The sequence below is a fragment of the Vulpes lagopus genome, chromosome 13 (assembly GCF_018345385.1).
Source record: "Vulpes lagopus strain Blue_001 chromosome 13, ASM1834538v1, whole genome shotgun sequence".
NCBI classification, from domain to species: domain Eukaryota; kingdom Metazoa; phylum Chordata; class Mammalia; order Carnivora; family Canidae; genus Vulpes; species Vulpes lagopus.
In genome coordinates this window covers 34,098,950-34,112,622 of record NC_054836.1, presented here as the reverse complement: position 1 = coordinate 34,112,622, position 13,673 = coordinate 34,098,950, and positions in this window count along the sequence as shown.

Here is a 13,673-nt window from a genome sequence, read left to right as displayed (position 1 = left end):
TCTGTATTTATGTTTACATCTATATTTAAAATATATATTTACACATAACAATCTTTTAAAAATTCTAGGCAATATAGGGATCACTGGGTGGTGCAGCGGTTTGGCGCCTGCCTTTGGCCCAGGGTGCGATCCTGGAGACCCAGGATCGAATCCACGTCGGGTTCCGGTGCTTGGAGCCTGCTTCTCCCTCTGCCTATGTCTCTGCCTCTCTCTCTCTCTCTCTGTGTGTGACTATCATAAATTAAAAATGAACAAATAAATTAAAAAAAAATTAAAAAAATTGTTTCAATGAAAACTATATTAGTAATATGAACTTCTGGTTTAGTTGGAGTTCTTCCATTTGAAAAATGTGATATTTGCATGGAACTGTTTGAATCTTTGTTTTCTCAGTTTCCCCTCCACTGGATAGAATTGCAACTAGAATTTTTCCCTTTTGTTAAAGGAATAAAAAGTGAATATGTTATTTGTAAATTGATGTTTAGTAACTAGAGATAAACTTGAAATACTAGAATACATTATAAGCCTAATCCTAGGTAGTCTTATGAAAATCTCTTTTTATTTTCTGAACCTATCTATATTCACATTGCTCTTCAAGATATCTTAAGTTATATTTTTTCCTCTTTTCAGAGCTGCTTCTTTGGGGGCTACTTTTTTTTATTGAGGTGTAATTCATAAGGGGCTACTTTTCTGATAAGGCTTCTTATAACTATGGCTGGATGTTTTGTTCTAGTCTTCCAAGAAGGACCATTTTATTTTTTAGAGTCACTTCTAAAATCATGTGGTCTTTAACTTTGGGGACTATTTTGCATATAAGTGCTAATGCAAATAAATTTAAACCCAAGTAGACCTCATCACATGTCACCCCATGAATGTTGACAATGGAACGAATACCTTGCCTGTAGTATAATATCAGTTCTGGACTGAAAAGCTGGGGAAGAAAATTTTCTTTTTTGCATAAACCAGAAAAACCGCTATTGTGCAGTTTCCTTGTTGACCTCAGCAGATGAAATGATAGTGTTATTTCAGATTCGTGAAATTATCTTAATCTTGGTTTGTGTAGACTTGCAATCTACATGCAATTTTAACTAAATCAGATAGCTTTTACATTTTCACTTTGTACATAGGCTCTCCCCACCCTTTTCAACATCCATTAGTTAATTGATCTTTGTAAACTGGCGTTGAAACATTACAACAATGTTTTATTGCACCAATTTTATAAACTTTTACAGTGCGATACGTGTTATTTTTCTGAGACAAACCAAAGGTTAACTTCTCAAGGTTCTTGCTGCCTGCTTTAGCAGCATTTGATGGGAGGATCTTTTATATACATTTGTAATAGATGAAAAACCAGATTGCAAATCCTTTTTTTTTTTTTTTAAGTTTAAACCATGTACCAAGTTTTTGGTCCAAATTGTGTAGGATAAGTTAAACTTAAATTGCATTCTATTAACCAATATGAGTGTATTTCTGTAAGCATAGTTATGTTGAAATAAAGTTTTAAAAAGCAAAAAAAAAAAAGCCAAAAAGAAATTCTGGAACTGAAAATTATAACGACTGAAATGAAAAATCTGCTAGAGAGGTTCAAGGATGGTTTTTGAGGAGGCAGAAGAAAGAATTGGTGAACTCGAAGATAAAACAATTAAGTTATAGGGATCCCTGGGTGGCTCAGCCAGGGTATGATCCTGGAGTCCCGAGATTGAGTCCCACATCAGGGTCCCTGCATGGAGCCTGCTTCTCCATCTGCCTGTGTCTCTGCCTCTGTGTGTGTGTGTGTGTGTGTGTGTGTGTGTGTGTGTCATGAATAGGTAAATAAAATCTTAAAAAAAAAAAAAAACAAGTTATGGAATCTGAGGAACAGAAAGAAAAAAGATTGAGGAAAAGGAAACAGAGCCTAAGGGACCTGTGATACACTAGCAGGTGAATCAACCTATATGCATTGTAGGAGATACAGAGAAAGGAGGTGGTAGAGAGAACATTTGATGAAATAACCCAAAATTCCCCAAATTTGGTGAAAGATATGAATATAAACATCCAGGAAGCTTAACAAACTCAAAGTAGGATGAAGTCAAAGATACTTACACTGAGACATGTTATAATTAAACTGTTGAAAGACAATGAAAGGGATGCTTCAGTGGCTCAGCGGTTGAGCATCTGCTTCTGGCTCAGGTTGTGATCCTGGGGTCCTAGGATCAGTCCCACATCAGGCTCCCTTCAGGGAGCCTCTCTCTCTCTGACTATATCTCTGCCTCTCTCTGTGTGTCTCTCATGAATAAATAAATAAAATCTTTAAAACAAAGCACAGAGAAAATCTTGAAAGCAGTGAGAGAGAAATGATGCATCACATACAAGGGATCATCAATAAGGTAATTCATGGATTTCTCATTAAAAAACTTTGGAAACCAGGAGGCAGTTCACTGATATATTTAAAATGCTAAAAGAAAAAAAAACTGTCAGTCAAGAATCTTATATCAAATATAACTGTCCTTCAAAAGTGAGGGAAAAAATGAAGACGTTATAAGATAAACCAAAGCCAAGGAATTTCATTGCCATTAGACTTGCCGTATAAGAAGTGGTAAAAGGAGTCCTTCAGGTTGAAATGAAAATACACTATATGGCAATTTAATGCCATATGAAGAAATAAAGATCATACTAATAACAAATGCCTAAGCAATTATAAAAGCTAGTATTATTGTAATTAAAGGGAAAAACACACTGCTTCTCTGTCTCCTTTACTCTCACACTACTTCCATACTCATTCACAACCGTCTGACACTAGGTATTTGGGTTTTCCACACATGAAACAATTCTCTGCAGCACCAACTGGGTGTCCTATGATTTAACTCAATTCTGATACTACCTACTTGGAGATAGCATCCCACAAGTTAAGCACTCAATTTCATAAGACTGCCCTTCTCCACACTACAGATGGCAATCACCAAGTCCCAGTTCTTCTGACTGATTGTTAAGTTAGGGTTCCCACAGCTGGGTTCAGTAATTTGTTAGAATTCAGGGAAACACTTTTGGTTACTGTTTTATTATAAGAGGATATGATAAAGAATACAGATTAACATCCATTTGAAAGAAATGCATATGGCAATATGTGAGGGAAGGGCTCAGAGCTTCTATGCCCTGCTTGCGTGCAACACCTTCCCAGTACCTCCATGTGTTCAACAACAGAAGAGACATTCTTTTCAATTACACATACATTTTCTAGGATAAATCATATATTAGGTCACAAATTAAATCTCAATACATTTTAAAGGATACAGATACCTTTTTCAACCACAATGGGATAAAGTTAGAAATTAACAACAGAAAGAAAACTGAAAAAATTCACATACTTGTGGAAATTAAACAACATACTCTTCAACAGCCAATGAATCAAAAAAAATTATTAGGAAAATTAGAAAATTTACTTAAAGTAAAATGACAGTGAAAGTACAATATACCAAAACTTATGGAACACAATGAAAGCAGTCCTAAGAGGGAAATTATAGCTATAAATACATATATATAAAAGAAGAGAGAGGGCAGCCCAGGTGGCTCAGCAGTTTAGCTCTGCCTTCAGTCCAGGGGCTCCCTGCATGGAACCTACTTCTCCCTCTGCCTGTGTGTCTGCCTCTTTCTCTCTCTCTGTGTCTCTCATGAGTAAATAAATATTTTTTTAAAAATAAATAAATAAAAGAAGAAAGATTTCAAATCTATTTTTACAAGCTAAGAACTAGAGAAAGAACAAACTAAACCTAAAGTTAAAGTGAGGAAGGAAGAAGTGAAGATTAGAGAAGTAGAACCTTCACTTAACACCATATAAAAAATTAACACAAAATGTATCAAAGACTTAAGTGTAAGACCTAAAACTATAAGACTCGTGGAAGAAAACATAAGGCAAAAGATTCATGACATTGAATTTGGAAGTGATTTTCTTGTGTATGATGCCAAAGGCACAGTCCACAGAAGAAAACATAGACAAATAGGATTTTATGAAAATTAAAAATACCTGTACATCAAAAAAACAGTATGGATAGAATAAACAGGCAACCCCAAGAATGGGAGAACATATTTGCAAATCATATATCTGATAAAAGATTAATATCTAGACTATATAGATAATTTCTAAAACACAATATCAAAAATAAACAACCTGATAGAAAAATGGGCAAAGAACTTGAGAAGACATTTCTCCAAAGAAGATGTATAAATGGCCAATGAACATGTAAAAAGATGTATATTATCGCTAATTATTAGGGAAGTACAAGCCAAAACTACAATAAGATACCAGTTCATATCCATTAGGATGGCTATCATAAAAAAAAAAAAAAAAAGCAAAGCAGAAAAATAGTAATTGTTGGCCAAGATACGGGGAAATTGGAATTCTTGTGCACTGTTAATGGGGATGTAAAATGGTGTGGCCACTGTGGAAAATAGTATAATGGTTCTCAAAAAATAAAACATGGAATGATTGCATGATTCAGCAATTCTACTTCTGGGTAGGTATCTGAAAGAACTGAAAGCAGAGTCTAAAAAGAGAATTTTGTATAACTATATTCATAGAGCATTATTCATAATAGCTAAAATGTGGAAGCAATGCAAGAGTCCTTTGCTGGATGAATCAATAAGCAAAATGTGATATATATACATATATATTACACAACCTTTAAACAGAAGGAAATCATGGCATATGCTCCAATGTGGATAAACCTTGAAAACATTATTCTGAATGAAATAAGCCAGTCACAAAAAAACAGATACTGTATTATTCCATTTATGTGAGTTACTTAAAGTAGTCCAAATCATAGAGAAAGAATGTAGAAAGTTGGTAGTCAGGGGCTAGGGTAAGGGGGAATAGGAAGTTATTTTTTAATGGGTGCAGAATAGGCAAGCCTGGAGGAAAGGGATGGCCTTAGTCTAGTAACCTTAGTAAATACGTGTATATGACACAACAAAGTTCTGGCTAAATCTTACCTTTTGTAATATGGCTTAGTTTGTTCCTATAATCTAAATTTCAAATTACAGAAATCCCATAAGATATGCATAGATCTCTGTAGCTTTAGATGTATCAACATCTGTATTGATATCTGTATTTATGTTTACATCTATATTTAAAATATATATTTACACATAACAATCTTTTAAAAATTCTAGGCAATATATTTTTCAAAAGGACTTGGGCAGCGGTTTGGCGCCGCCTGTAGCCCACAGCGTGATCCTGGGCACCCGGGATCGAGTCCCGCGTTGGGCTCCCTGCGTGGGGCCTGCTTCTCCCTCTGCCTGTGTCTCTGCCTCTCTCGCTCTGTATCTCTCATGAGTAAATAAAACAAAATCTTAAAAAAAAAAAAAAAAAAAGGAATGGGGACTTTCATAAAAATAAAATAATAAAAAAGAATAAAATGCTCTCCAATAAAACAAAAAAATGAGACCTTCAATAAGCAGGTATTATAAACATTATCAATGTTGTATAAGTTAAATAAGATGGAAATTGAAAATTGATTGTAGAAATGATTGTTACAAGACCATTGGTGGGCTAAAGGAGACTTTTAGAAGGATGGTGACAGAAGCCAAACTCACCTGATTGAGAAACGAATGAACCTAAGGAAGTCATGAGTATAAATTATATAATACATCCAAGAAAATCAATGATAAAGATCAGGAAGGAAGGAGGCAGTAGTTTGTATAGTGTGTAGGAGGAAGGATTTTCTTTTTTACTTTTTTCTGAATACAAGACTGAAAGCCTGTTTGTAGAAGAGGGAAAGGAGATCCGGGCAAGAGAGATTTTGAAAATAGAGATAATGAGGATAAGTTGCTGGTCAAACATCTCAGAAGAGATAAGAAGAACTAGATTTAGAACACAGATTAGCCTGCCACAGATAAAGAGCATTCTTTCTTGAAAGATAGGTTGCAAGGCCAAGAGGATGGGTATCATTCCTGGAAGGTTAGAGGTGTAAAGGTTGAAGGAGTTCATATTTGAAGGCCTATCGTCTGTGAGACAGGAAGCAGAGGTATTTCTGAAAGATGAGAGCCATAATCCTGAGACAGTGCTAGAGATTTGAGATAGTTTGTTAGAAAAATGTGAAATGGAGTTTATCAGAAACAAGACAAATGAAAATAAAAGGACAAAAATAATTATATATCTAAGTTACAATTTTCTGTCTAAAACTAATTTGAAAATGCTAGCACTTCATCTATACTACCAAAACTCATTGGGTCTGGAATGTGAAAATTTATTTTTAATAGCAAATACAATAAAAAAATTTATGTAACTCGTGTTGACATTTCTATGCATGACTCAGATCCACGTATGTGAAAAAAAATCATGAAAACAAAATGTCACAAATGGGAAGTATGAGAGCAGATATGGTGTTGGAAATCTAATTTACTGAGAAATAGTTAACTGAAATAAATCAAATAATTTAGGAGCAAGCTCCACAGGTGGACAGACTGGATTTGTATCAAGGCTTCACTACTTACAAGGCAAATTTCTTCTGTCTTCTCCCTTTTATGTGGAAAATAGTATTATCTTCATTGGGGTATTGTGAGAAATATGGAATAATTCAAAATACTTATTTTTTAAAACAGTACTTGCATATTAAGCATTGAATAAATTTTAGATTTCTCTCTCTCTCTCTTTTTCCTAATAACAGTTTAAAGGAAAAATGAGAATAGAAATCTTTGCCCTCCAGTGGAAGGTTTATACAAATAATATTTCTGTTGTTCCTGCTATACTCCTAAATGAGGAGTTTGTTAGATTATGGAAAAGCTCCCCTCCCAGCAATGCTAAGTATGGCTAACAGCAGAAAGCAGTGTATCCCTTTGGGCTAGATGTGAGGACCACTTCTGGCAAGGAAGAAAGAGGAAGAAAACACTTGCTAGTCCACATCCTCGAAGGTAAATCACAGTACTTGCCTGGATTTCAATGGGAAAAGAGGCTAACAGTCAACCCATAGTTTTATTCTACTAGAAATCAGTAGATCAATGAGTAAAGCTCTATCTTTCTACAAAAGTAGGAGGATTGAGAGTTAAAGTCATTTTTCTAACTTCCCAAGCTTCAAATGAACATAGAAGCAAGCAAATAATGAATCAGAAGACACAAAAATGAAGTTTTGTATATTGAGAAGTACATGCAAGGTAACATAACCTGAGCAACACTTGGAGAATTTCCTAAAAAACACTTTTTTCTTTGGTCTGAGACCTCCAGAGTTAGCCTTGATTATACTTAATCCTTAAGTTCCTTAAAATATTCTTTCTAAATCAAGAGCATTGATTGATTTTTATTTTTTTCTTTGTAATCAGTTAGTGATATGTTTATGTTAACAGGGCTCTGTAGATGAGGAGAAAAGGTCTAATTCAAGGTCCTCTTCTTGGATCATCATAGAACTCCCTCCTCATTATGAAATTGAGTACATTGTTGAGATAAACATTCTGTTTTCTTTAATTAGGAAATTAGTGTGGTAAACCAGTAGGTAAATTAACTTTAAGCAAGAAGACTTGCTTACAATAAACTGTGTTACTTGACTCAAAATTCACCTTGCCTCTCAAAGCTTCAGTTAAAAGAGCAAAACAGTACCTACTCCTGGAATTGTGAGGTTCAAACAGGACAATGTGCTTATGAAATCTCTTCATATCTGAAAGATTATAAAATATGAAATATTATTATAATAATATTTACTAACATCTAGTTTTAAAATAACTCTGTACTTTTAAGAAGTGACCCCAGGAAGAAAGTTTGGTTCTAGTAAAAAATATCAGTGTCAAAATTAAACTTTCAAAAACACATAGGAAATAGTTCCAAATGACTTTTATAAAAAAAAAAATTTAAAAAAACTGAAAATGTTCACAAACTCTAGTCACTGATAATTCTTTGTAGCCTAAGTTTTACTGTTGTAAGTTTTCAAAAATAATCAGCAACTTGCAGTTAAAAATGGCAATCTAAGAATATATGCTAACATCTCTCATTTTTCTGAAGGCCATGAAATGACCAAAGAGAGAGAGAGAGAGAGAAAGAGAGAAAGAGAGAAAGAGAGAGAGAGAGACACAAGAGAATAAATCCGTATCTGCTCTAAGGCATAAAAAAAGAGATCGAATAACCAATAATTTCTGCAAGTTATAGGCTTGAGTGGCTCAGTTGGTTAAGCATCTGCTTCTTGGTTTTGGCTCAGGTCATGATCTCAGGGTCCTGAGACTGAGATTGAGCTGCTTTGGGCTCTATGCTCAGTGGGGAGTCTGTTTCTCTCCTACTCCCTTTATCCCTCCCCTTCCTCTCTCATTCATAAATAAATAAATAAATAAATAAATAAATAAATAAATAAATCTTCTAAAAAATTTCTTCAAGCTATAAAGGATTCACATTTAATTTCAAGGAGAAACCAGAGCAAACCATAAGTAAACTACAAGTAAAACTGTTCTTCAGTAGACATAGGAAAAGAACTGACAAAGACAAGTAAAGGTAACTGATTTTTTTTCCCTAGTTCATCCTAGAGAAATTCTAAGCTCAGAGACAGCAAGAACAAGATGTATTACTCTCAGGATCTCAAAATTCGGAAAGAACAACTTTCTAAAAATATAAGAATCTCCTGAGGGTGGGAAAGGAAGGAGGATATTCAGATGCATGTACTGGAGAGAATGAGAATAGTATTTCTAGGATGCTGTTAAAGACTCTGGGGAAAGGGCAGAAATTGAACAGTTTTTTGACTTCTGCACTATTGAAATTTGGGGCTGGGCAACGTGTGTGTGTGTCTGTGTGTGTGTGTGTAGGACTGTCCTGTATATCATAGTATTTTTGCCTTCTTCAGCTTATACAGCTTATACTCACTAGATGCAGTAGCTCCCCACCCCTATCAAACTGTGACACTTAAAAATATCTGTAGATGTTGCCTCCAGATTTATATGTTATATATTTGTTTATTAATCTAACATCTGTTATATTTGCTAGTTATTCATGGCAATATTATGATTTATAAGAAATATGTATTCGGTCAATTCTCATATTTATTTGGTCTTCTCCACAGTTCTTGGCTCACAGCTCTCTAACCCACTGGAATTTCCTAAGTGTTAAGAATGATAAAGGTGTCTTGTTATGTTAAGGAGGTGATTTTTGGAAAGCACCTAAGGATGGGGGCTGCTTGCCAATGGAACTAACTCTGTGATTAGAAGGTTGAAACTTTCCAGCTCACCCCTGACCCCTTGGGAGGGGAGAGGGACTAGAAGTTGGATCAAATGGCCAATGAGTTAATCAATCATGCTTATGTAATGCAGCCTCCATAAAAATCCAAAAGAAGAGGATTCAGGGAGCTTCCACACTAGGGAAGTAGAAGGTTTCCATGTGTGATTGTGTGGGGACCCCAAGCTCCACAAGGACATAAACTCCTTTGCTGGAGACCTCGCCATATGTAACTCTTCATCTGGCCGATGATTCATATGCTTTACTATCCTTTGTAATAAATTGGTAGTCTGGTGAGTAAACACATTTTCCTTAGCTCTGTGAACGATTCTAGCAAATTAATTGAACCTAAGGAGGGAATTGTGGGAACCTATGATTTATAGCCAGTTGGTCAGGAGTACAGGTAACAACCTGAGCTTGTGATTAACATCCTAAGTTGGAAGCAGTCATTGCAACCCCTAATTTGTAACCAGTAGGTCAGAAGCACAGGTAATAACCTAGGCTTGCAGGCAGCGGGGGTGGCTCCGTGGTTTGGCTCGCCTTCAGCCCAGGGCCTGATCCTGGAGACCTGGGATGCGAGTTTCATGTTGGGCTCTCTGCATGGAGCCTGCTTCTCCCTCTGCCTGTGTCTCTGTCTCTGTCTCTCTCTGTCTCTCATGAATAAATAAATAAAATCTTTAAAAAAATAATCTGGGCTTGCAGCTGACATCTGAAGTGGAGGGTAGTTTTGTGGGACTGAGCCCTTTACTTGTGGAATCTGAGTCTACCTCTGAGTAGACCATATTAGAATTGTGTTGAACTCTTGGACACTCTGCTGGTATCTGAGAATTGCTTGTTGGTGGGAGGAATCCTACACACACACACACACACACACACACACACACACATTGCAATTGGGTCCAAGAACCTAGTTTATTCATCCTGATCATGTTCTTGGCTTTTCTTTTGTGAGCCTTCATTATCTTTCCATTTTTTCACCTGAATGCTAGATTGACTGGTAATCACCCATCATGGATTTTCTCTGCAGTTCTGTAAGTATATTTCCCCAATGGACCTCTTACCTAATGGAAGGCTGTTATGGAAACTCTCAGTGAGGGGAGAATACCGCCATGTAGACTTCCTTTCAGGATGAGTAGGCATATAGTAGACAGGTGTCTTGACAGTCTCACATTTGGTAAGAAAAAGAGAAAGAAGGAGGTTAATCTGAGGGTAAAGAGCAAGCAAAGTTATCTTTCCTTTTTAAAGTAATTTCCTTTTTATCCATTATGGGCTATCCATTTTCCTGGTTTTTGCTTTTTTCAGAATTTCCTATTTGGCATTGATAGCCAACCTATAAATTCTATCAGAAAAGATCCTGCATTTTATTTTTGGAGCAGATTATAAACATTATCCTAGAAGTAAACAACTACTATACATAGTTCAATATGATAGGGATGGGAAGTGGTATTTCTGTTCTGGCTACCTTATAAACATATCTTTAACTAAGTTACCTTTAATTAACCAGCTAATATATAAATGCATAGTATAATTAGCTATATATTAGTTTTATTAATTGGATAATAATTCCTCACTTCACTTCTCATTCTTGTGCTCATTCAATTTGAGCTTGGAGTTTTTCTGGGTCTCCACTAGGAAGAGAGTTTTCAACTTAGTAGTTTTTTTTCTGTAGATTAGGTTTCTTTCTTTTGGTTTCTCTGTCAGTTTTATCCCACCTACTTTGTATTTACAGAAAACCCTCAGAATTTTTTGTCCACTACTGACACCCTTTCCTTTCTGGTTTTAATCTTGTAACTTCTTTTTTTTTTTTTTTTTTCTTTCCCTGTCATTTCAGTGTGATTTTGGGAGAAAGGGTTTCTCAATGCTCTTGAACCAATTCTGTCGCTTCAACCTGTGGAACTTTCTGAGTCTTTGCTTGAGCTATTTATTCCTCCTGGCAGAAATATATATTTTTTTCAATATTTCCTATCCTCTAAAGTATTAGTTTTTAACTTCCTTCAAGATATGAGCTCCAAAGCCACTCCTTTTCCAATCAATGATTGTTCTCTTACCTGAGCTATATAACACATATTCTCTTCTATTTTTTTGGAACTTATCATGCTTATATTGCTGCTTAACCTTACTTATTTTTTCAGGTCTATATACTTATCTCCCCCAAAAGAATTTCTGTCCTTTGGAAGCAAATACTACTTAAGAATTTTTAAGTCTTTCTTGTTATAAATGTGATGCCTTATTCCAATAGTTGCTCAATAAATATTTTAAAAATCAACTTTATTTTTAAAATCATGTAATTTCATGTGTCATTTATTATAAGGATTTTGTTGATACAAAGCATTCACTTGTTGGACAGTGTGTTTAATATTTCCACAAAAAAGTAAAAAAGGCTGGATTTCCAGTTTTGCTGATTTGACATTGTAGGAAACTTATTTTTTTTAAAAAAATTATTATTATTTTTAAAATATTTTATTTATTTATTCATGAGAGACACAGACTGAGAGAGAGAGGCAGAGACACAGGCAGAGGGAGAAGCAAGCTCCATGCAGGGAGCCTGATGTGGGACTTGATCCCGGGGCCCCAGGATCAACACCCTGGACCAAAGGTAGGCGCTAAACCGCTGAGCCACCCAGGGATCCCCGAAACTTATTTTTTTAATCTCAGTTCTATGCTTTGTGTTTTGATTGGACAAGGCAGTATCTCCCACAATTATAGATAAGTATCACTATATTTGAAGAATGATGATAATTTATAAAAATAAAATCTTAAAAAGTCATTGGATTATTACAACTGGTAAATAAAAGTTCTCTCTACTACTAACAAGGCCTAATTATGTCCTTTACTAGTCTCATAACATGCTTGAGAGTTGGAGGATATTTTGAATCTACAAAATGTGACACTCATCCCAAAATGAATAATTAAAAGAAATAAATGCAGACTTCAAACATCTGCCTCTATAACATATTTTCAACAGCACTCTTTCACTTTTGCAAACTGTTGGATAAATCCCGTCTGCTCTTAGAGCTTAGACTCTGTGCTATTTTCCTTTTTCTCTAATCTGTGTTATCTTCACACCTTACCACTACTAGATTTCTAGAAAATAGAAAATAAATAAACCACCAGAACCATTAGCAGCTAAAGAAAAATCAAATAAAAATAAGGAAGCAAAGAAAAGTCAAATAAAATAACTAAATTCCAAGCTAGATAAACCCACTTGCAATAATGGGAACCTTTAAACAAAAATTAAAATCAGTGTATCAAACCTTATACATCCAGGTGAGATTCATCTCTTTGGTTTCTTCAGAAAAAACATTGTAACCTGAATAACCAGGGAAGAAATAACAATACTTGAATTATGTAGAATCTTGATTTCATCTGTTACAATTAAAAATTACCTATATGAAGGCTCTAGCATCTTGATATACTATGATTTAAATCTACAGTTTCTTAAAAAATAAAAATAATAAAATAAAATAAAATCTACAGTTTCTTTCCTTATTAACAATTTAATGGTAGTAGAAAAGTTTTATTGGCTGCATTCCAGCACTTAATGGTTTACCATATGCTTGTTTTCTCTCTTTCTTTCTTTTAGATTTATTTATTTATTCTAAGAGAGAGAGAGCAAGAATGAGAACATGAGCAGGAGGGGCAGAGGGAGAGGGAGAAAGAATCCTAAGCAGACTCTAATATGAGCAAGAAGCCCCACATGTTGCTCATCTCAGGACCCTGAGATCATGACCTGAGCTGAAACCAAGAGTGGGATGCTTAACCAACTATGCCACCCAGGCATTCTGCCCATGTGCTTTCTTTCTTATTAACTCATTTGTTTTTATAGATAGAGATATATTTTATTTTTTTAAGGTTTTATTTATTTATTCATGAGAGACACAGACTGAGAGACACAGACTGGAGAGAGAGAGAGAGAGAGGGAGGCAGAGACACAGGCAAAGGGAGAAGCAGGCTCCATGCAGGAATCCTCCATCCTGGGACCCCAGGATCACAGCCAAAGGCAGATGCCCAATCACTGAGCCATCCAGGCATCCGGACATAGACATATTTTATAGATAGTACTTAAAAGCAGGCAAGGCAAATATCAAGTAAACATTGGTTTTTATATATGAGGAAACAGAGGTTCTTATATGGTAATTATGTCATTACATTATTAGTAGATTGCAAGACATCTCTTTTTATAGAACTACATTTTATTGAAATATAAATTTGTGTTTTGTTTTCCTGGTATTTCCTTTTAAAAATTTAAATTCAGTTGATTAACATAGAGTGTATTATTAGTTCCAGAGGTAGATTTCAGTGATTCATCAGTCTTGTATAACACCCAGTGCTCATTATATCCCATGTCCTCCTTAATGCCCATCACCTCATTGCCCAATCCCCACCCCCACATCCAGCCTTCAATCTTCAGTTTCTTTCCTATATTAAGAGTCTCTTATGATTTGTCTCCAGATTTGATTTTGTCTTTATTTTTCCCTCCCTCCCCCTATGCTACTGTTTTGTTTCTTAAATTCCATAT